At 44.8% G+C, this 25776-nt stretch overlaps 1 pseudogene across 1 annotated transcript in view; it reads right to left on the bottom strand.

The window, feature by feature from the left end:
- Positions 1 to 83: 83 nt before the first annotated feature.
- Positions 84 to 25776, bottom strand: part of LOC144697406 (uncharacterized) — a 29330-nt pseudogene continuing 3637 nt past the window's right edge. Inside the window, exons 3-4 of the transcript XR_013580360.1 lie at positions 7482 to 7491; positions 84 to 3986 (exon numbers count right to left, since the gene is read on the bottom strand). The product of XR_013580360.1 is annotated as an uncharacterized LOC144697406 (transcript). The remainder of the gene's footprint in view (positions 3987 to 7481; positions 7492 to 25776) is intronic.

The following is a 25776-nucleotide window of genomic DNA, read 5'->3' as shown; positions in this document are numbered from 1 at the left end:
GACTCAGAAATCAGAAACCCAATTTTAATATTTGGGAGCAGAATTACAGTAAATCACAGATAAGAATTCCCAGGTAACAAAACTTTGTTGCACAGTTCATTAAATCTTTAATTCAGTAGCAGAGTGTACAATGACACGAGGAAGTGATGAACTGATTTATTTATGAATTAATTGATTACCAAATTGGGAGATACAATTAATACTGAGGAAGACTGCAATAAAATCCTGGGATCTAACACACACACACACACACCAATATAGCAGGGAATTCTTGGAAACACGGTGCAGGTCTTTCTTTACCTGGAGGTCAAATGTCTGTTGTATAATTGTCCCAGGAGTTAAAAGGATCCTGTGAATTCCTCCATGTGTTATTTCAATACAGACTTTACATATTTATTTTTAACTATGTCTCACTTTTTAAAGGTGCTATGTCAATACAAGTTGTTGCTAACATTGTTTTAAAGTAGTGGACTCAGGACTGTCACTAATAAACCTCAAAAATTTCACAGAATAATCACCACAGTCATTTTTAAACTGGAGACTTATTCCTGCCATTTCAGTTTCAGTCAGGAACAGAGCACAGTTTGACATCAAGCTCTGATTAAACAGCACGTGTTCAGACTGCCTGACTCAGGCTGTACAACCACAGTTGTAAAGGAGCCATCTGCTCTGTGCCTAGCAGCTTTGAACCACGATGGTTCCAAACAGAAATCAGAAGGTTAGATTTACGGGGAGTTTGTATTTTTCCATCCATTTTTCTATGTGGCCTTGGATTCCACACAGCCTGACCTTGGTCATCTTTAGGCTGTATGTACTGCACAGAAGTGGCTGTGACACATTTCTTACACACCTCAGGATTCACCCACATGTGGGTTTTGCTGTCAGTGAAGAAATATGAGAAAGACCAAAGTGTCATTTGTCCCTCTCAGTGTGACCCCGAAGGACTGTGTCCAGGCTGAAGTTCTGTTCCTGTCATATGATCCTCCCCCAGATTGTCCTTTCTGAGCTCCAGCCAGGTGATGTTAAACATTCAGGTACGAAAGACAAAATTGTATAACAATGTGTGAAAAACAAAGTTTCACATGCTATGTGACATTTATCCAGAATATTAAACAGCAGCCCATTGATATGGTTTATCAACTTATATACGAACATACGAATTAGGAGCAGGAGTAGGCCACTCGGCCCCTCGGGCTTGTTCCGCCATTCAATAAGATCATGGCTGATCTGATTGTAATCTCAACTACACATTCCTACCTACCTCAATAACCTTTCACCGCCTTGCTAATCAAGAATCTATCTACCTCTGCCTTAAGGATATTCAAATACTCTGCCTCAACTCCTTTTGAGGAAGAGAATTCCAAAGTCTCACAACCCTCTGAGAGAAAAAAAAAATCCTCATCTCTGCCTTAAATGGGCGACCCCTTAAAGAGTGGCCCCTAGTTCAAGATTCTCTTAGAAGAGAAAACATCCTTTCCACATCCATTCTGTAAAGACCCCTCATGATCTTATGTGTTTCAATCAAGTCACCTCTTACCCTCCTAAACTCCAGTGGATACAAGCCTAGCCTGTCCACCCTTTCCTCATAAGACAACACATCCATTCCTGGTATTGATCTACTAAACCTTCTCTGAACTGCGTCCAATGCATTTACATCTCTTCTCTGAACTGCGTCCAATGCATTTACATCTTTCCTTAAAGAAGGAGATCAATACTATACACAGTACTCCAAATGTGGGCTCACCAGTGCCCTGTATAACTGAAGCATAACCTCTCTACTCTTGTATTCAATTTCCTTTGCAATGAATGATTGCTAATCAGCTCTGCTAATTACTTGCTGTACCTGCATATGAATCTTTTGTGATTCATGCACAGGGACACCCAGATCCTTCTGAATCTCAGAGCTCTGCAATCTCTCACCATTTAAATAATATGCTTCTTTTTTATTCATCCTGTCAAAATGGACACTGTCACATTTTCCCACATTATACTCCATTTGCCAGATTTTTGCCCACTCACCTAACCTGTTTGTATCCTTTTGTAGCCTCCTTATGTCCTCTTCACAATTTATTTTCCTATCTATGTGTCATCAGCAAATTTAGCACCCATACCATTGGGTTCCTTCATCCAAATCATTTATATAAATTATAAAGAGTTGAGGTCCCAGCACTGATCCTTGTGGCACACCAATCATCACATCCTGCTAGTCAGAAAAAGACCCATTTATGCCTACTCTCTGTTTCCTGTTAGCTAGCTAATCTTCTTTCTATGTCAATATGTTACCCCCTATGCCATGAGCTTTTATTTTCCTCAATAACCTTTAATGAGGCACCTTATCAAATGCCTTCTGGAAATATAGGTACAGTACATCCACCAGTTCCCCTTTATCCACAGCACACTACTCCTTCAAAGAACCCCAATAAATTGGTTAAGCATGATTTCCCTCTCACAAAACTTTGTTGACTCTGCCTGATTACCTTGAATTTACCTAAGTGCCCTGTTATAACACTTGTAACATTTTTCCTATGACAGATGTTAAGCTAACTGGCCTATAGTTTCCTGCTCTCTGTCTCCCTCCCTTTTCGAATAAAGGAGTTACATTTCCTATTTTCCTATCTGATGGAACCTTACCAGAATCTAGCGAATTTTGGAAAATTAAAACCAATACATCAATTATCTCACTAGCCACTTCTTTTAAGACCCTAGGATGAAATCCATCAGGATACGGGGACTTGTCAGCCCACAGCTCCAACAATTTGTTCAATACCACTTCCCTGGTGATTGTAATTTTCTTGAGCTCCTCCATCCCTTGATTTACAGCCATTTCTGACATGTTACTTGTATCCTCTATAGTGAAGACGATGCAAAATACCTCTTCAATTCATCTGCCATCTCCTTATTTTCCGTTATTAACTCCCCAGACTCACTTTCTATGCAGCAACCCTCACTTTGTTAACTCTTTTCATTTTTAAATATCAATATTTACTCTTACTATCTGTCTTTATATTTCTAACTAGCTTTCTCTCTTACTTGACCTTTTCCCTCTTTATTAATCTTTCATTCATTCTTTTCTTATTTTAAATTCTGTCCAGTCTTCTGAGCTGCCACCCATCTTTACACAATTATATTTCTGCAGAAACAAACATTCAATCCTGAACAAGATTAACAGCAACAGTAACCATAGATTTCAATCCCCATAGTCACTTGTGAACTCGCTGATGTGTCAGCAGGGTGGATGACTGAGTGAATCCCTTCCCACACACGGAACAGGTGAATGGCCTCTCCCCAGTGTGAACTCGCTGGTGTGTAATCAGATCCTTTTCACTTTTAAAGGTCTTCTCACAGTCAAAACATTTAAAAGGTCTCTGATCAGTATGAACAAGTTGATGTGTCAGAAGGTGGGATGACCGAATGAATCCCTTTCCACACACGGAACATGTGAATGGCCTCTCGCCAGTGTGAACTCGCTGATGTGTCAACAGGTCAGATGAATTAGTGTATCCCTTCCCGCACATGGAGCAGGTGAATGGCCTCTCCCCAGTGTGAATTCGCTGATGCGTCAGTAGTTTGGAAGGCCGATTAAATCCCTTGCCACAGATAAAGCAGGTGTATGGACTTTCCCCAGTGTGAATTCTCTGGTGATTCAGAAGCCTGGATAATTGATTAAATCCCTCTCCACACAAGGAGCAGATGAACGGACTCTTCCTCGTGTGAATGCGCTGGTGTGTCAGCAGGTAGGATGACTGAGTGAATCCCTTCCCACATACGGAGCAGGTGAATGGCCTCTCTCCACTGTGAGTTTGCTGGTGTCTCTGAAAGTTTGATGAATGACTGATTGCCTTCCCACATATGGAGCAGATGACTGAACTCTGCTCAGTGTGAATGTGCTGGTGTCTCAGAAGGTTGGATGAATGAGTGAATCCCTTCCCACACACGGAGCAGGTAAACGGCCTCTCCCCAGTGTGACTGCGTTGATGAATTTCCAGCTTTGACGGGGAACCAAATCCCTTCCCACAGTCCCCACATTTCCATGGTTTCTCCATGGTGCCGGTGTCCTCGTGGCTGTCCATGTTGGATGGTCAGATCAAACCTCGTCCACACACAGTTTATTCCCACTGTGAAAGGTGCGATGCTTTTTCAGGCTGTTAAATTTCTCCTATATTAAAGGTTCAATGATATCCAGCGCCTAACGTATTGAGTGAATCTGTCAGGTTTTGACATGATGTTTGGTTTGAGTTTCCTGTCAGCAAATCTTCCTGTTCACTTCCTTGAACTGCTGTAGTCCATGTGATGTCGGCGCTGTTAGGGAGGGAGTTCCAGGATTTCGACCCAGCGACAGTGAAGGAACCGCAATATATTCCCAAGTCTGACTTAGAATGGAAGAAAGGTTATTGATAAAGCAGCTGAAGATGGTTGGGCCCAGGATACTGTCCTGAGGAATTCCTGCAGCAATGTCCTGGGTTTGAGGTAACAAAGAATAAAAAAATTTAAACTGATAAATGTTAAATAATGTTGTTGATAAAAGAAATACTCATTTAATTTTTCAGAGATGACTGATTTCCCAGGGGTTCACTCTGACTCCCCTGACTGACTGACTGACTGACTCAGCGTCCAGTCCTCAATCCCCCCCGATTGGTGACTGAAGTCGCTGCTCCCTTTGCTCCTCCGGCCTCTGAGCTCCTCTTGCTGTTGTTTCCCAGGACAGTCAATGCCCGCTCTCCAACATGACCCTGTCAGATGGAGTTCAGGGGCTCAGAGGGAGAAAAGAAAATGAGGCGGTGAATCTGAGTTGGGAAAAACAAGGAGAGAAACAGGATTCAATGGAGAAACTGAGCGGGGGGCGAGCGCAGCCTCAGGAACAGCGAGTGCGGCTCTCAGAGGCGGAATGAAAGCGGCCGGGCCCGGCGGCCGTGCGGTGATCTCCCCGGGCTGGGGGACTGGGGGTCGGGGCTGCCCATTAAAGCGATGCTGCAGCGCCTCCCCCATCCTCGCCGCCGCTTCCCAGTTTCTTCTCCCGTTTCCACCGAGTCCGACACACAACAAAGGAACCGCCCAGAATGCCCCGCGGCTGGCCCTGGGGAGCATGCGCACTCTCAGCGCCTGGGGAAAGGAGCGAGTTGGATAGAGCGGTTTCTGGGGTGCGGGGGATTGTGGGAACCGCAGCTACCATTAATGAGTAGCTGTCGGTAAGCATTTTCCTGCATCCTGGCAAAAACTCAACGGCATGAAATCCTTTTTCTGTTCTCTCTGCACATATTCTGTTTAAACAACATAATATTTCCAGGATTTGCCTCAGGATTGCAATTGGATGCCCTTGTCTATCCCTGACCTCCTGAGTGGATCTTTATTGTTGTATCAGTTTGAAAAGGAATGGGGATGGGTAGAATCTTCTGTGTAGCTTGCAGCCCAGTTAAGCCCAAAAATTCCCAATGTGTGGGACCGCCAGGGGAGGTAGATTCTTCTAGGATGTTCGGTTGATAAACAGACACAACCCCTACAAAGTAAACAAGCATTATCTTCAGAGCAATAATTTCAGTAAAGGCTTTTAATTCATTTCCATCTAGGTTTTCAAATTAATTCTTGGGGTGTCGGCTTTTGCGAACAAGGCCAGTAAATATGGTGGATGAGCGCAGCTCCAATTACACTCTGGAAGCTTGGCAACATCCAGGGCAAAGCAGACTGCATGACTGACACTCCACCAACCAGCTTAAATATCCACTCCCTCCACCACTGATGCAGAGTGGCAACAATGTGTAGTATCTATGAGATATACTGCAGCAACTCGCTAAGCTTTGTTCGACAGCACCTTTCAAACACATGGCTTTTATCACAAGGCCAGCAGACTCATGGAACACCGCCACCTGCAATTTTCCATCCAAGCCACTCACCGTCTTGATGTCGAATTATATCACCGTTCCTTCACTATCAGCTGATCAAAATCCTGGAACTCCCTTCCTAGCAGCAGTGTGGTGTACCTTCACTACATAGACTGCAGCAGCTCAAGAAGGTGGCTCACCACCACCTTCTCAAGGGCAATTAGTGATGGGCAATAAATGCTGGCCTCGCTAGCAACACCCACATCCCGTGAAATCCAACCTGCTCCACATGAGGCTGATTGTGGGCCTTCTTGATCCACAGTGGTCCTTGTGGTGAAGGCACTTTGACAATGCTGTTAGGTAAGGGATTGTAGGATATTCGCCCAGCAATGATGAAGAAACAGTGATATGTACCAAGTCAGGATGCTGTGTGTGACTTGAAATGCACATGAAGGTTTCCGCATGCACCTGCTGTTATTTTCTTTCAAGTGGGTGGAAGTCACAGTTTTAGGAGGTTCTGCCTAAGTTCATGTCGACATGTCAATGTATAAGATCCCTCTCTTTCAGTATCATTCCCACGCCACGGCCCCAAACCTTCCACCTCTCTATCTGCTTCTGTTGAGGCCAGAGTCTTATTGTTGGTCAATATTGGGTGGCAGGTTCCCTACCCTGATGGACATCAATGACCCAGTTGGGTTTTACAATCCAACAGTTTTCATGATCACTTTTTCCTCGTGTTGGCTCAACAAATGACTAAATTCATTCAGTTCAGTTTCATCATCTATCTGTGCTTTAGTGCATTCTCCCTCGCTCCCTTTGTCCTGTTTTAAATTCATTTTACAGGTTGTTAAAAGGAAAGGATTGCAGACGGAAGCTCAAAACAAATATCAAGTCAAAATCTGACAGTATGCCTTTGAATGTGGAAGGAAAAAGCACTGTTCACAGCGGGGATGAACCATACACATGCTGTGTGTGTGGATGAGGCTTCAGCCATTCATCTGGCCTGTCGAGACACAAGCATAGTCACACTGAGAAGAAACCAGATAAACGTGACATCCACAGTTTTTTGTTTTTATCTTAGTGTTTAATTGACTGCCACTTCTCTTCAAGGAATGCCTACCTTGAAGAAGTATTGCTCTTCTCTCCGACAACATCCACAGATAAATGTGAGGACTATTTAATTACCCATTTCAGCTGGAGACTCATCGACACAGTGACACTGGGCAGAGGCCATTGACCTGCTCTGAGTGTGGGAAGGGGTTCTTTCATTTCTCTGACCTGCTGAGATACATGCTCAGCTGCTCTCAGTGCTGGTAGGGGTTCAGGCAATCGTCCAACCTGCTAACACACCAATGAGTTCATACCGGGGAGAGGCCATTCACCTGCTTCGATTGTGGGAAGGAATTTCCTTGTTCATCCCAGCTAGTTCACACTTGGAAAAAGCCCTTCACTTGCTCTGAGTTTGGGAAGGGATTCTTTGAGTCACCCCATCTCCTGATACACCAGCAAGTTCACATGAGAGAGAGGCCATTCACCTGCTGTGTGCGCGAGAAGGGATTCATTACTTCATCTCATCTGTGAAGACACCAGTGCATTCACACTGATAAGGCAGCATTTCAATACTAAAAGTAAAAATGATCTGCTGACATACCAACACTCTCACACCGAAGAAAGTCTGCTCATCTGCTTCATGTGTGCGGTACGATTTACTCAGTTATCCACTCTGCTGACTCACTAGTGAGATCACAAGTGACTGCAGGGGTTGGACTCTGCTGTTAATCACATCTTGTTAGAGTCAGGGTTTGTCTCAGATGGTAATAATCCCATCATTGGGCTTGAGTTTAATATTCTGGTTGAATGTGGAATAAATCAACTTTGGTTTAAACACATTGTTGTAGATTTTTGTCATTCTCAATTGAGTGTCCATCACCTGGCTGGAGCTCAGAAAGGACAATCTGGGGGAAATTCATAGGGAAGGAACAGAACTTCAGCTTGGACACAGTCCAGGAGCACGATGACCATCCACATCAAATCCCTGTTGAATAAAATCAAACACAGCGTTTATTCCCCATGTAGTTATCTGACCTTTTCATTTTGTACTGTTTACACTGATCTCCATGGTAACTCAGATATTGTGCTTCCCTTCCTCATTTCCAATTAACTAATATAAGATTTGATTCTCCCAATTATCCCGAACATCATATGGATCTTCCCAACTAGCCTCCTAGCCCCACCTCTTTTCACAATGTTTTTTTTAAACATTACTTCATCTCCCATTTAGGAGTTAGTGTAATGGATGGGGTTGTTCTCCCTGGATGTGTTGAATAGGTTCCCTCCACGACAGCTTTTTTCAGTGTTGTTTATCCAGAGTGATTAAAGCTCTCGAGCATCCCACCGGACTCTGGGTGATAGGGGATGTGGAACGTAGTTCCACATCCATAAGTTGACAGAGCTGTTGCATTACTTCTGCTGTGAAATGAGAATCGTTGTCACTCACTATCCTTTTCAGAAAGTCCCATCTGGTAAAGATCTATTCCTATGGGATATTAGCTGTAGTGACTGCATCATTACTACAAGCCAAGAAATCTTGAATCCACCAAGTAAACTTATCTATAATTGCCATGATATACTAATCCCCTCCTTTTATGTGCAAAATGGACCTGTATAATCAATCTGCAATGTTTCCCAGGCATATCATTCAGGTGGGATGTGTCCATTGGAACCTTACATTTTGAAGATCTGTATTGATTTGGACACAGATGAGACACAGGCTCAGGTGGTGACGGACATTCTAGTGCATCCTCTGCCACCAATAGTAATTGTGTAACATATCGATGACTTGAAAAAGAGAAACATGTCCCCAATTTGACCCAAAAACAAAATTAATCCTTTTCTGAGCCATTGAGGTATGACCCAAGTCAAATTAGAGCCATCCATGTAATATAAAAACCTCGTCATGTCGGATGAGGGATGAGGTGAAGTCTCCGAAAGTGTATGACTTCTTTGACCATAGTCACATCAGGGTCAGGGTCCTGATAAGTTTTTAAATCAGGTTTAACTGGAGCCTGTCATACCGGTACCAATGATGGAGTTTTGGGTGGATACCAAGCAGATCCAAGCAGCATTTCTGGTGAGTCAGTCTGCCTGGTTATTACCCTCTTCACTAACTCCTGCTGTTAATGTACCTTCGCCATACAAATAGCAATTTGTCCTGGACACTTACCAGCAATATCCCAAATCATTCGGCGTTTGGAGTGGTGGGTTAGTGTTTTCCTTTCTGTTGTGGTTTTTTTTTTGCCAGAGAAATAGGTTTTCCCTGAGGGAGTTACAACCAAAGGAGGTTTCAGAATAGTTGCTGATTTTATCAGTTATGGTTTGAAGGGCTTTGATCACAATAGCTTCAGATCTCTGGGCTAAGTATTTTGGTGGGCATTTACTAAGGATACTATGGCTGTCATGGGGAATCAAAGATGTAGTACCAGTCTAATATGGTCCCTGTTCATAAAACCAAGACCCATCCACATAAACCCCAGTGGAGTCCAACAGTTGTGCGGCTTTAATAGGTCCATTGTATATGGCCTCTTTCACCTGGCAAGTATGTGGGGTTCCTTCATACTGCAACATTCCAGCCAATTGGTAAGTTTTTCAGTTTTAGGGTATTAATGTCACTTTGTAACTTAATTCATTTACTCTATCACACCAGGGGTATTCCCTTGCCTTGGCCTTTAACTAATAATGTCACTGCAGTATATGGGGGTGTGTAGAATTTTTGAATTTAACTCCACCAAATACTCTGTGTGCTTAACCAAATAGTGAGCACTTAATCCTGCTTAATAAACTGGACAACTGATCTTTTCACAGTGGTGAGTGTATCTGAGAAGTATCTAACTGGAAAAGCTTTTCCATTCACCACTTCCATTTCTACAGCAGACATACATTGTCCTGACAGTGCCAACAGGTCTGAGGAATTAATTGGATAGATCTTCCAAAGAGTCAGCACAGGCATGATGGGCCGAATGGTTTCTATCTGTGTTGTATCATTCTATAAAACAGTGAATATTCAGTATCAGGGGATAGCGAGATAAAGAGAGAGGAAGCAGCTACTGTGGGATTGAAGGCAGCCAGAATCAACACCTTCAGAGGAGGAGAAAGAAGGAAACCAGGAAGAAAAGTTTTAAAAACTCAGTGTAGTGCCACAGGAGAGCAGCGGTTTGAATCACTTTTGAGAAATGAAACACGGAATTGACAAGTATTTATGTGATGTTTAAATTAATTTATCTCGGTTGGTAACAGAATTATTTTCTCTTCTCTGTCTGGGATATCAATGGCGCTGCTGTTACCCAACATCCCCTGTGGATGTGAATGTGCCCTATCCCCTCTACAGGAGCCCAGTGCGCAGGAGCAATATTGGACTGTGTCCAGAGCATGCGCAGTGTCACTTTGGTCAAAGCCTTGTGAGTCCGAGAGGCGCTTTTTGCAGCGGGTGAGAGTCGGTGAGGCGAAAGGAGGAATGGAACCAGGAGTTGGGGTGGGGAGGAAGAGGAGGCTTCATAAAGACCTGATGTAGGCCGCAAGGCCTGAATAAGACCCTGTGGGTCCTGCGTTTACAGCTCCTGGGCTTTTTCCCAGGAATAGGCCCAGCTGAATGGCCACCAATATTCATTACAAGCCTACCGACTCCCAAAATTACAGCTCCACACACCTCGCTTCCTGGAAGGACTCCATCCCATTCCCTCAGTTCCTTCGCCTCCATCGCATCTGTTCTGGCGATGCCACTTCCAAAAACAGTTCCTCTGACATGTCTTCCTTCTTCCTTAACCGAGGTTTTCCACCCACGGTGGTTGACAGGGCCCTCAACCGTGTCTGGCCCATCTCCCACGCATTTGCCCTCACACCTTCCTCTCCCTCCCAGAACCATGATAGGGTCCCCCTTGTCCTCACTTATCACCCCACCAGCCTTCGCATTCAAAGGATCATCCTCCGCCATTTCCGCCAACTCCAGCATGATGCCACCACCAAACACATCTTCCCTTCACCCCGCCTGGCGGCATTCCGCAGGATCGTTCCCTCCGGGACACCCTGGTCCACTCCTCCATCACCCCCTACACCTCGACCCCCTCCCACGGCACCTTCCCATGCAACTGCAGAAGGTGCAACACCTGCCCCTTTACTTCCCCTCTCCTCGCCGTCCAAGGGCCCAAACACTCCTTTCAATTGAAGCAATATTTCACTTGCACTTCTCTCAATTTAGTCTACTGCATTCGTTGCTCCCAATGCGGTTTCCTCTACATTGGAGAGACCAAACGCAGACTGGGTGACCGCTTTGCAGAACACCTTCGGTCTGTCCGCAAGCATGACCCAGACCTCCCTGTCGCTTGCCATTTCAACACTCCACCTTGCTCTCATGCCCACATGTCCGTCCTTGGCTTGCTGCATTGTTCCAGTGAAGCTCAACGCAAACTGGAGGAACAGCACCTCATCTTCCAAGTAGGCACTTTACAGCCTTCCGGACTGAATATTGAGTTCAACAATTTTAGATCATGAACTCTCTCCTCCATCCTCACCCCCTTTCCGATCCCGCCCCCCCCACCATTTGTCCAATAATTTATATAGATTTTTCTTCTCCCACCTATTTCCATTATTTTTAAATATATTTCCATCCATTGTTTTATCTCTACCTTTTAGCCTATTTCAATCCCTTCCCTTCACCCCATCCCACCCCCACTTGGGCTATCTGTACCTTGCTTGTCCTGCTTCCTACTCTTAATTAGCACATTCCTTAGATAATATCACCACCTTCAACACCTCTTTGTCTTTTTGTCTATGACATCTTTTGGCTATCTCCACCTATCACTGACCCTCTATCCAGCTCGACAACCCCCCATTAAACCAGCTTATATTTCACCTCTTTTCTATTTTTACTTAGTTCTGTTGAAGATTCATACAGACTCGAAACGTTAACTGTGTTCCTCTCCACAGATGCTGCCAGACCTGCTGAGTTTTTCCAGGTACTTTTATTTTTGTTTTGGATTTCCAGCATCCGCAGTTTTTTGCTTTTATCTTAGGGAGTTATGGGTTCAGCCCCGCGCCACCCCACCCCCCCCCCCCCCCCCCACCATTCAGTCCGATTGGAGGACCAGCCGCTCTCGTTCGGTTCTCCAGCCCCATCCCCCCTTCCTATTGGTCCGTCCCTCCCGTCAATCACTCCCCGGGCATTGTGAGCTGGAGTAACCGTTATGAATAATTATCAGCTCCTGGTTTGCAGCTGCGGGGCTTCTCCCTCCCGGGAACAGGCCCAGGTTAACGGCCGCCATCCTGGGTCAGCGAGTGGAGGATGGTTCACATCAGAGGATGGGGGAGGGGGTACAATAAATAAGAGATTACACTTTGGGCTCAAATCAATGACGACTCTGATCCGTGGGAAGGAAGGAAACCCTGGGAGATGGGCAGGGAGGATTCAGAAACACCCGCTGAAGGCCCCAAATCCCCAACAAGAACCTGCAGGTCCCGCGTCTGCAGCTCCGGGACTTTTTAACTTTCTGTGCCTCCATCTTGGTGAAACAACAGAGAGTGGGCGGAGCTTCAGGGTCCCAGTGACCAGGAGAGAAAATGATTGATTCATTGATTATTTTCTCACGCCGCACAGAGAGGCTTGAGAACAGAACCCAGCCAGAGTACAGGGAGAAAACTGGGAGAAGAGCAAGGATATGGTGGAGGTGATGTGATGGGTTTGGCAGGGTTAGCAACTCTCACAGAGATAATTAAAGGACAGCCTGCCATGGAGTCCGCACGCATGGGTTGAGGGAGGCTGTTGAGTGGGGTGCTGCCAGAGCTGTGAGGGTGGGTGGGGGATGAGGTATGGCTTCCAGAACTGTTTGAATAGGGTTCAATGCAGGTCTAATTTATGGGACAAACAGCATTCTTGCACTATGCAGCCTGGGACAGTTAACTCAAATAGGGAGAATCCCATAAAATACTGAACAGTTGGTAATCCTGGGCTTGGATTCCAACAAAGGGAGGGGGAGAGTATGTGGGATGAGGATTTACTGCTTTGCAGAAACACGTGAGGAAAACATGCTCCATAGAAACTAGAATTGTCTGTTCTGAATTTCTATTCTGTACTGACAGTGCTGATGTTTGTAAACTCCTTTTACAGGAAATTTGAAAGGGTGGATCTACTGACATGGAATCGGCTAACCTGGAGATACATAAGAACACCCACACTGTAGACAAACCGTGGAAAGGTGGGGACAGTGGGAAGGGATTCAGATCTCCATCCCAGGTGGAAAGTCATCAATGCAGTCACACTGGGGAGAGACCGTTCACCTGCCCCATGTGTGAGAAGGGATTTAATCGATCTTTCAACCTTCTCACACACCAGTGAATTCACACTGGGGAGTGACCATTCAACTGCTCTGTGTGTATGAAGGGATTCAGCAGTTCATCTCACCTCCTGAAACACAAGCGTGGTCACACTGGGGAAAGGCCGTTCACCTGCTCCGTGTGTGGGAAGGGGTTCACTAATTCATCTGACCTTCTGACACACCAGCGAGTTCACACTAGGGAGAGGCCATTCACCTACTCCCTGTGTGGAAGGAGATTCACTCAGTCACAAAACCTAATGAGACACCAACGAGTTCACAAATAACTTCTGGAGGTGGATTCTCTTGTTATTGCTGTTGTTAATTACATCCAGGTCTGAACCATGTTCATTCTGACAGTTTGCATTTGTTTCTGCTGCTGTTAATAACCCATATAACTGGCTGGAGCTAACTGTTCAGGGATTTGTCCCTCAAGTTCAGAGGAGATGAATTGATCAGCCAGAGTCTAACTGAATGTCAGAGCAGGTTCGAAGGGCTGAACGACCTACTCCAGTTGATAAAAGATGGTTGGATAGGTATGATCTCATTCTTATCGAACAATAAGCAATGAGAGAGTTCAAGGAGTCCATTTGGCCCTCAGATCATTTATCTGTGGACTGTGACTTGGAGTTGTTAAAGCATTTATTAAGCTGTGTTTATACTATATTCCGAGCCCATTTACCATCTCATACTGAGCCAGAGGATCTGCTGTTTACAACCATTGGGGTATTACACCATGGAATTGACCATTTACCTTGGCAAAATATTTTTGGATGGAAATGATGGCAGTGTTCTGGGGACCAAATTGGAGACACAAGCACAGAGGTGTGGGGGATCTACCCACTAATGTGGGGATTGTTAACATAGCTGTGAAGGGATTTGGAACTTTTTACTTTGGCTAAGGTGCTATATACAACATGCTGTAGTTACTGTTGACAGGGGTGACATTCAATTCCCTGTTAACTCGTGGATACATTCACAATGCAGAAAGGCTGTTCACCAGCTGCATGTGGAAAGGGATTCACTCGGCCATTCTATTTACTGATACACCAGCGCAGTCACACGAGAGAGAGACCGTTCAGATATGTCATGTTTTTGAAGGGATTTACTCAGTTTTCCCACCTGTAAACACTCCAGATTTAAATTTTCAAAGGATTTGTTGCACAATGGGCACATTCTGGCCGGCGAGAGGCTGTTTAAATGTGCATCTGGAAGAAGATGCAATCATGCATCCTACTTGGTGACACACCAGTAGGCTCACATTTGACTATAAGGACTTATTGATGCTGTTATTCGCATCCAGGAGAGCACTATGACAGACGACTCATGCGCTTAGTTTTTTGAAACAGAATCGTGTCTGCAGAGCTCTCCAAATGAGCATTACGACTTAGTGCCATTCTGCCTTTTCCCCATACACTTTCACATTGTTTCTATTCAAATAATCATCTACTGCCCTTTTGAATGCCTCATTTAACCTGCCTCCACTACACTTCTAGGCAGTGCATTCCAGACTCGAGTCACTCGTTGTGTGAAAAAGTTTTTTCTCACATCACGTTTACTTCTTTTGCAAGTCACTTTCAACCTGTGCCCTCTCATTCTCGATCCTTTTACAAGTGGGAACAGTTTCTCTCTATCAATTCTATCTGGGCCCCCTCGTGATTTTGAACATCTCTATCAAATATCCTCTTAGCCTTCTCCTCTCCAAGGAGAACAGTCCCAACCTCTATCTTCATAACTGAAGTTTCTCATCCGTGGAACCATTCTTGTAAACCTCTTCTACACTCCCTCCAATGCATTCACATCCTTCCTATAGTGTGGTGCCCAAAAATGTACACAGTACTCCAGCTGAGGTCTAACTAATGTTTTATATGAGCTCAGCATAACCTCATTGCTATTGTACTCTATGCACCTATTGATAAAGCCCAGGATACTGTATGCTTTATTAACTGCTCTCTCCACCTGTCCTGCCACCCTTAATGATTTATGCACAGAAACACTCAAGTTCCTCTGCTCCTGCACTCCCTTAAGAATTGTATCCCTTATTTCATATTGTCTCTCCATGTCCTTCCTACCAAAATGCCACATCCTGTCATGAATGGTGGTGGACAATTAAACAACTCACTGGAGGAGGAGGCTCCACAAATATCCCCAAGCTCAATGATGGAGGAGCCCAGCACATCAGTGCAAAAAATGAGGCTAAAGCATTTGCTACAATTTTCAGCCAGAAATGCCGAGTGGATGATCCATCTTGGCCTCCTCCAGAGGTTCCCCAGCATCACAGATGCCAGCCTTCAGCCAATTCGATTCACTTCATGTGATGTCAAGAAATAGCTGATTATGCGGCAATGGCTAAGGCAAAGGCTACGGGCCCTGACAACGTTCCGGCAATAGTACTGAAGACTTGTGCTCAAGAACTTGCCACGTCCCTAGCCAAGCTGTTCCAGTACAGCTACAACACTGGCATCTACCCGGCTATGTGGAAAATGCCCAGGTATGTCCTGTACACAAAAAGCAGGACAAATCCAACCTGGCCAATTACAATCAGTCTACTCCCAATCATCAATAAAGTAATGGAAGGGGTCATCAACAGTGCTATCAAGTGGCACTTGCTTAGCAATAACCTGCGCATTGATGCCCAGTTTGGGTTCCACCAGGGCCACTCAGTTTTTGACCTCATTACAGCCTTGGTTCAAATATGGACAAAAGAGCTGAATTCCCGAGGTGAGGTGAGAATGACTGCCCTTGACATCAAGGTAGCATTTGATCGAGTGTGGCATCAAGGAGCCCTAGCAAAACTGAAATCATTGGGAATCAGGGGGAAAACTCTCCCTGCTTGGAGTCATACCTAGCACAAAGGAAGATGGTTGTGGTTGTTGGAGGTCAGTCATCTCAGCTCCGGGACATCACTCCAGGAGTTCCTCAGGGTAGTGTCCTAGGCCCAGCCATCTTCAGCTGCTTCATCAATGACCTTCCTTCCATCATAAGGTCAGAAGTGGGGATGTTTGCTGATGATTGCACGATGTTCAGCACCACTCCTTGGATATTGAAGTAGTCCATGTCCAAATGTAGCAAGACCTGGACAATATCCAGGCTTGGGCTGACAAGTGTCAAGTAACATTCATGCCACACAGGTGTCAGGCAATGAGCATCTCCAACAAGAGACAATCCAACCCCTTGATGTTCAACGGCATTATCATCACTGAATCCCCCATTATCAACATCTTGGGGGTTACCACTGACCAGAAACTGAACTGGACTAGCTTTATAAATACTGTGGCTACAACGGCTGGACAGAGGCTAGGAATCATGCGATGAGTAACTCACCTCCTGAATCCCCAAAGCCTGTCCCCCATCTACAAGGCACAAGTGAGGAGTGTGACGGAATATTACCCACTTGCTTGGATGAGTGTAGCTCCCACAACACTCAAGAAGCTTGACACTATTCAGGACAAAGCAGCCCGCTTGATTGGCACCATATCCACAAACATTCACTCCCTCCACCACCAACACAAAATAGCAGCAGTGTGTACCATCTACAAGACGCACTGCAGAAATTCACCAAGGTTCCTTCGACAGCACCTTCCAGGCCCACGACCACTACCATCTAGAAGGACAAGGGCGGCAGATAGATGGGAACGCCACCACTTGGAAGTTCCCCATCTAAGTCACTCACCATCCTGACTTGGAAATATATCACTGTTCCTTCGCTGTCGCTGGGTCAAAATCCTGGAACTCCCTTCCTAACAGCATTGTGGGTGTGTCTACACCACATGGGCTGCAGTGGTGCAAGAAGGAGTATACCACTGCCTTTTCAAGGGCAAGTAGGGATGGGTAATAAATGCTGGCTCAGCCAGCGAAGCCCACACCCTGTGAATGAATTTTTAAAAATCACCTCACTTCTCCACATTCATCATCTGCCACCTATTTGTCCGTTCCACCAACCTTTTGAAGTTCAACATTTTCCACCTCACAGTTTACAATGCTTCCAAGTTTCGTATCATCCGCCAACTTTGAAATTATCTGAACCCTTTGGCTGCAATTCCAATCGAATCACAAAACGTCACTTAGTGTTTACTAAGATTTAATGGCGGTGCTATTACCCACCATTCCCAGGGGCCCAGAATGTGCCCTATCTTCACTGCAGGAGAGGGCGGGGCTGTGACTGGAGCATGCGCAATTTGATTGTTGGAAATGGGCGCCCCCGCAGTTCGATTCGATGAACGTCAGGTGAGAAACATCAAGGGAGGAGCGCGGGCCAGCGGAGAGGAATGGAACCCGTGTTGGGGGAGGTGGCGGCGGCGGGAAGGCTTCTTAAATACTCTGTTTAAGGTTCAGACCCCGAAGAACAAACTCCCAGTCCCGCCTTTATCCCCAGTGGGCGGCAGCTCCGAGCTCCTGTTGGTGAGTGTTTCTAAACTCTGTCTCACTATCCCGGTAATGTCAGTGGTTTGTAGGTTGCTGTGAGTGTTAGTCTATATTGCCTCTCCTCATTCTACCCCCTTCTCCCACTCCGAGTTCCAGGCTGCAGCGGCTGGGTATGTGGCTCTGGTGGGGATGTGGAACGGTTGTTGGGCTCAGAGATCTCGGAGGATGTCGGGCTGGAGGAGATTATTGAGATTGGGAGAGGGGAGAAAACAAAGGTCAGCATTTTAAAATTGAGGTGCTGCTTAACCAGGAGCCGGTGTGGATCAGCGAGCGCAGGAGTTTTGGGTGAATGGGACTTGGGTGTGAGTGAGGACATGGACAGCAGAGTTTTCAATGATCTCAAATTTAAGGAGGGTAGGGTGTGTACCAGTCAGGATTGTGTTAGAATATTCAAGTTTAAAGGGAACAGTTGCATGAATGTAAGTTTTGGAAGCAAACGAACTAAGGCAGGGGCAAAGTCAGGCAATATTACTTAAGTGGAAATAGACAGTCTTAATGATGGTGCAGATATGTAGTCGGAAACTCATCTTCTATCAGCCCTTTGTAAATAGTCTGCATTAACTTCACACAGTGTGTGCACAATCGCAAGATGCACTGCAGAAACTCACTAAGACGCCTTCAACAGCACCTTTCAAACCTGCCACGAGGAAATGGAATGGAGGGAGGAACTCAGGAAAATTACAATCACCAGAGCAGTGGTATTGAGCCCTTGATTATCGAAGCTGCAGCCTGACAAATCCCCAAATCCTGATGGACTTCATCTTCGGGTCTTGAAAGAAGTGGCTAGTGGGATAGTTGATGTGTTGGTTTTAACTATCCAAAGCTCCCTGGATTCGGGGAAGGTTCCATTAGATTGGAAAATGTTAAATGTAACTCCTTTATTCAAAAAGGGAGGGAGACAGAAAACAGGAAACAATGGGCCAGTTAGCTTAACATCTGTCATAGGGAAAGCATTAGAAGCTACTACTAAAGATGTTATAGCAGGTCACTTAAAACATTTCAGACTAATTATACAGAGTCAGCATGGTTTTGTGTAGGGAAATCACATTTAACCAATTTATTGGAGTTCTTTGAAGGAGTCACATGTGATGTGGAGGAAGGAGAACCTTTGGATGTACAGTACTTAGATTTCCAGGAGTCATTTGATGAGTCAAGGTTATTGTGAAAAATAAAGTCTCATGGATTGAAGATTGGCTAGCTAACAGGAAACAGAGGCTAGCCATAAATGGGTCTCTTTCTGATTGGCGGGATGTAATGAGTGGTGTGCCACAGGGATCAGTGCTGGGGCCTCAAATTTTCACAATTTATATTCATGACTTGGATGAAGGGGCAGAAGGGATGGTTGCTAAATTTCAAACAACACAAAGACAGGTAGGAAAGTAAGTTGTGAAGAGGACATAAGAAGGCTACAAAGTGACATAGGTTAAGTGAGTGGGCAAAGTTCTGGCTAATGAAGTATAATGTGGGAAAATTTGAAATTGACCACTTTGGCAGGAAGAATAAAAAAAACGCACGTTATCTAAATGGTGAGAGGTTGCAGAGCTCTGAAATTTAGAAGGATCTGGGTGTCCTAGTGCATGAATCACAAAAGGCTAGTATGCAGGTGCAGCAAGTAATTAGGAAAACAAAGAGAATGTTATTTTTTATTGTGAGGAGAATTGATCACAAAAGTAGGGAGGTTATGCTTCAGTTATACACGGCACTGGTGAGACCTGGAGTCCTATGTACAATATGGCCTCCTTGTTTAGGGAAGGATGTAAATAAAGCAGTTCAGAGAAAGTTTACTAGACTAATGTCAGGAATGGGTGAGTTGCCTTGTCAGGAAAGGTTGGACAGGTTAGACTTGTATCCACTGGAATTTAGAAGAATAAGAGGCAACTTGACTGAAACCTTCAAGATCTTGAAGGTTCTTGACAGGGTGGATATGGAAAGGATGTTTCATCTTGTGGGAAAATATATAACTAGGTGTCACTGTTTAAAAATAAGGGGTCGCTCATTTCAGACAGAGATGAAGAGTTTATTTTTCTCTGAGGGTCGTGAGTCTTTTGCAACTCTCTTCCACAAAAGGAAGCAGACTCTATGAATATTTTTGAAGGCAGAGCTAGATAGATCCTTGATAAGCAAGGGGGTGAAAGGCTATCGGGGGGTAGTCGGGAATGTAGAGTTGAGGTTACAATCACATCAGCTGTGATCTTATTGAATGGAGGAGTAGGCTCAGGAGCTGAGTGGCCTCACTCCTGCTCCTAATTCGTATGTTCGTATGTAGAAGGATAAGAGCAGCAGACACGTGGGGGCACCAACACCTGGAAGTTCCCCTTCAAGTCACTCTCACCATCCTGACTTGGAAATTTCTCACCGTTCCTTCACTGGAAATTTCTCCTCATCCAGTACTGGATGTCAGACAAGTCAGGATGGTATGAGTTGGAGGGGAACTTGAAGGTGATGGTGTTCACATACACCTGTTACCCTGGCCCTTCTAGGTGGTGGAAGTTGAGGGTTTGGGAGATTCTGTCAAAGTTCTGGTCGAGATGGAGATGTATAAAATCTCTCTCATTCGCCCCCAGCCTCTGTCAGAGTGTCAAGAGTCTTATATAAGTCCATACCGGGTGGCAGGTTCCCTTCCCTGAAGGACATTAGTGAACCAGTTGAGTTTTTATGACAATCCAGCAGTTTTCATGGTCACTTTTTCCTAGTGCCGGCTCCACAAATTAGCAGATTCATTCAGCTCAGTTTCACAACCTGCCTTTGTATTTTTGTGGGTTCTCTTTCACTCCCTTTCTGTTTTAAATCAATTTCATAGGGTATTAGAAGGAGCGGGTTAGCACTCAGAAAGCTCAAATGAAACATCACATCAGAGTCATCCAATTTATTGTAACCTGAACACCATCAGATTTTGAACATGGAAGGAAAAAGCACCGTTCACAGTGGGGAGAAACCATACACGTGTTTATTTTGTGGACGAGGCTTCAGCCGATCATCTGGCCTGTCGAGACACAAGCGCAGTCACACTGGGGAGAAACCGTGGAAATGTGGGGACTGTGAGGAAGGATTCAGTTACCTGTCAGCTGGAAATTCACCAACGCAGACACACCGGGGAGACGCCATTAACATGCTCCATGTGTGGGAAGTGATTCATTCATCCAGCCTACTGATACACCAGCGAGTTCACACTGGGGAGAGGCCATTCACCTGCTCCGAGTGTGGGAAGGGATTTATTCAGTCATCTCACCTCATGACACATCAATGTGTTCACACTGGGGAAAGACTTTTTAAATGCCCAGACTGCGGGAAGTGTTATAAATCTTCAGGTGAACTGATGTCCCATCAACGTGTTCACACCAACGAGAGACCATTCAGGTGCTCTCACTGTGGGACTGGGTTCAGGCGATCATTTCAACTCACTGTACACCAGCGAATTCATACTGGGGAGAGGCTGTTCACCTGCTCCAAGTGTGGGAAGAGATTCAGTCAAAAATCCAACCTTCTGAGTCACCAACGAGTTCACAAGTGACTGCAGGAGTTGGATTTCGCTCTTAATCATGTCCAGGATGCAGCCATGTCCATCGGCATGTTTTTCTGTTGATGTTATTAAGTTCCAGCCCAGTTATAGATATTAATATCTGGATAAGTCAAATAAATAAACACATAGGCTGAAAAGTCTTTTTAATATTTCTAACACGCAGGGTGTGTTCCTTGATTGGCACCCCATCCACCACTGTTAACATTCACTCTCTCCACCACCGACACACAGTGGCAGCAATGTGTACCATCTACAAGATGCACTGCAGCAACTCACTAAAGTTCCTTCAACAGCTACTTCCAAACGTACAACCTGTACCGAAGGTCAAGGGCAGCAGATAGATGGGAACACCACCACCTGCAAGTTCCCCTCCAAGCCACTCATCATCCTGACTTGGAAATATATCCAGTTCCTTCACTGTCGCTGGGTCAAATTCCTGGAATTCCCTCCCTAATGGCACTGTGGGTATACCTACACCACATGGACTACAGCGGTTCAAGAAGGCAGCTCACCACCACCACCTCAAGGGCAATTAGGGATGGGTAATAAATGCTGGGCTTAGCCAGTGACACCTACATCCCGTGAACAAATAAAAGTGCTCTCCCTCTTCCCAGTCTCCTCCATCCTCACCTCCAACCACAAGTGTGAGGAACTCATGCAGCTTCTTTGTCACAGAGATGGAGACAATCTGATCAGCTGCTTCCCTCCCTTCCACTCGCCCACCGAGCCAAACTGCCTCTAAAGTTCCCCATTGTCAAAGCTCTGAATTCCCATCTTTCTCTAGTTTCTCCCCTATCTCCTGTCAATCCCTGTCGGAGCTCATCAAGTGCATGAGACCTGCCTTTTGCTTCTTTCACACTATTCTCAATAAACTGCTGACCACCCAGCTTCTCCCTGTTAGCTGATATCCTTAACAGTTCTCTCTCTCGCTTGGTACTTTTCATCTATCATTAAATCCTCCATCATCATCCATCCTGAAAAAAACAACCCTTGACCACACACCCCCACCCGTCCCTGCAAACTACTGCCCCACTTCCAACCTCCATTTCTTCTCCAAAGTCCTTGAACTTGATGTCCCCCAAGGATCTACCCTTGGCCCTTCCTATTTCTCATCTACATGCTGCCACTAGGTGACATCATCCAAAAGCACCGTGTTAGTTTTCACATGTACGCTGACAACACCCAGCTCTACCTCAACACCATCCCTCTTCATTCCTCCACTGTTACTAAATTATCAAACTTCTTATCCGACATCCAGCACTGGATGAGCAAAAATTTCCTCCAAATAAAAATTGGGAAGACCAAAGCCATTGTCTCAGTCACCACTACAAATTCCATTCCCTAACTACCGAGTCCATCCCTCTCCCTGGGAACTGTCTGAGGCTGAAACACACTCTTCACAATCTTGGTGTCAGATTTAAATCCAAAATGACATTCTGACCACATATCCACACCATCACTAATACCAGATATTTTAATCTCCATAACGTTGTCTGTCTGCACCCCCACCCCCAGCTCATCTGCTGCTGAAACCCTCATCCATGTCCGTGTTACCTTTAGACTTGACGATTCCAATACATTCCTGACCAGACTCTCACATTCACCCCACCTCCACATAGAAAGGTGTGATGATCCAAAACTCTGCTGCCCATGTGCTTTCTCACACCAAGTCCCATTTACCCATCACCCCCTGTGCATGCTGACCTACATTGGCTCCTGGTCAAGCAACATCTTAATTTAAAAATGCGCATCCTTGGCCTTGTCCGTCCCTATCTCTATAATCTCTAGTTTTACACCCTCTGAGATATCTGTGCTTCTCATTCTGGCCTCTTGAACATCCCTGATTTTAATTACTCCACCAGTGGTGGCAGGGCCTAGGCAGGAAGCTCTGAAATTCCCTCCCTAAATTCTCCATCTCTCTAAATTAAAGATTCTTGTTCAAATCTGCCTCTCCAATCAATGTTTTGGCCATGTACCTTAATGTTGCCCTATGTGTCAAACATTTCTTTATGAAACTCCTCTGAAGCGCCTTGGGATGTTTTATTACATTAATTGTGTTATATAAATACAAGTTGTTACTGTTTCAGAGCAACCAGTTTGCGCACAGTAAAATTCCATAAGCAGCAATCGGACAAGTGACCAATTAATCCAGTTTTTTTGGTGGTGTTAGTTAAAACACAAATGTTGGTCGCACTGCACCAGGAGAACTCCCCTGTGTACAGTATGTGGAGCTGAAAGCTCTTGTGTTCATTTAGAACTATTCACACCCTAAGAACAGTGGGGGAAGGCAATGGCATTGTCACTGGACTAGTAACCCACAGACCCAGGGTAGTGCTCTGGGGACCATAGCAGATGGTGGAATTTGAATTCAGTAAAAATATCTGGAATTAAAAGTCTAATGATGACTATTGTCGATTGTCTGGTTCACTGATGCCCTTTTGGGAAGGAAATCTGCCATCCTTACCTGGTCTGGCCTACATGTGACTGCAGACCCACAGCAATGTGGTTGACTCTTAAATGCCCTCTGAAGTGGCCTAGCAAACCACTCAAGCTGTACCAAAACCACTAAAAACAAGTCAGCACTGTGGGTGTACCTGGACCACAGGGACTGCAGCGGTTCAAGAAGGCAGCTCACCACCACCTTCTCAAGGGCAATTAGGGATGGGCAATAAATGTTGGCCTACATCCCATGAAAGAATTAAAGAAAACATTAATAATTAGGATCATAATGTATTACTAATAATTACACTTACATTAATAATCAGAATATTATTGCATCAATAATGAGGATCCTATTACATCAATGCTCAGGTTCCTATTACATTAATGATCAGAGTCCAAATACTTTAAGATTCAGGATCCCAACACATTAATAATCAGGATATTATTACATTAATAGTCTGGTGCCTAGGGCATCAAAAATCAGGATCTTATTGTATAAATAAACAGTGTCCTATTACATTAATAATCAGGACCCTTACAGAATCACAGTGTAGAGGAGGCCCTTTGGCCCATCGAGTCTGCACCGACACGTGAGAAACCCTATTGCATTAATAATCAGGATTCTATTACATTAATAATCAGCTGCCTATTGCTTCAATAATCAGGAAATAACTGCAATTATCTGGATGTTAACGCATTAATAATCAGAATTATTTCAATTATGACACAAAGATAGGTAAGAAAGTATGTTGTGAAGGGACGTAAAGAGGCTACAAGGTGACATAGATAGGTTAAGTGAGTGGGAAAAGATCTGGCAAATGGAATATAATGTGGGAAAATGTGGAATTGACCATGTTGGCAGGAAGAATAAAAAAGCAGATTATCTAAATGGTGAGAGATTGCAGAGCTCTGAGATTCAGAGGGATCTGGGTGTCCTAGTGCATGAATCACAAAAGGCTAGTATACAGGTACAGCAAGTAATTAGGAAAGCTAATAGAATGTTATCATTTATTGTGAAGGAATTGAATACAAAAGTAGGACAGTTATATTTTATTGTGCAGGACACTGCTGAGACCACATCTGGACTACTGTGTACAGTACTGGTCTCCTTATTTAAGGAAAGATGTTAATACTTCAGAAACAGTTCAGAGAAGGTTAACTAAAATAATACCAGTAAGGGGTGGGTTGTCTTATGAGGAAAGACTGGACAGGGTAGACTTGTATCTGCTGGAGTTTCAAAGAGTAAGAGGTGACTTGATTGAAACATATAAGATGCTGGGGGATCTTGACAGCGTGGTTGTGGAGAGGGTGTTTACTCTTGTGGGAGAATCTAGAACTAGGGGGTCACTGTTTAAAAATAAGGGGTCGCCCATTTAAGGCAGAGATGAGAAGAATTTTTTTCTCAGAAGGTCGTGAGTCTTTTGAACTCCCTTTCTCAAAAGGCAGTGGAAGCAGAATCTTTGAATGTTTTCAAGGAGAGGTAGATAGATTCTTGATAAGAGGGCGAAAGGATATCTAGGGTAGGCAGGAGGTTACAGTCAGGTCAGCCAGGATCTTATTGATTGGTGGAGCAGGCTCAAAGTGCTGAGTGGCCCATTCCTGCTCCTTATTCGTATGTTCGAGTGTCATTAATAATCAGAGTTCTGTGGCTTCAATAATCAGAATCCAATTACATTCAAGTCATTTTCCAATTGTTTCAATAATCAGGATGCTATTACATTAATAATCAGAGTTCAAACACGTTAATAATCCTCCCCCCCCCCCACCCCGGCACCGACTCAACAGCTGAAGCCCCCACCCCACCCTGCACAATAACTCTCGTCCCCTCAAATCTTTACTCTGGGGTCACACGAAGTCTGAGGGATGAAGATGGGGTCACACCAGGAAAAAGTTTGGAAAGCTCTGATTTAAACAACCCCTTTCTGGACTTTAAATGTACTTATCTCATGACTCATCTCATCATCAACATCACATCTCCCCGTTCCATCTCTCTGATAGAAGTTATTGTTATTTGTGGTGATCAGGTGTCGTTGTGGGTTGTTGTTTTCGGTGTAGGCGTCTGTTTAACTCCATTCTTCACCCTGAAACTGTCGGAAGTGGTGCCATCAAACTGCACGTTGTCATGAAAGGAGTGGATGAGACTGAACAGCTTTGGGGGACAGTCAATTTTCTCCAAAATCTTGTAGAGTCCTGTCCTGCTGATAGTGTCGAA

The sequence above is a fragment of the Cetorhinus maximus genome, chromosome 23 (assembly GCF_964194155.1).
Source record: "Cetorhinus maximus chromosome 23, sCetMax3.hap1.1, whole genome shotgun sequence".
Lineage (NCBI taxonomy): Eukaryota > Metazoa > Chordata > Chondrichthyes > Lamniformes > Cetorhinidae > Cetorhinus > Cetorhinus maximus.
This window is presented reverse-complemented; position numbering and strand designations above follow the sequence as displayed.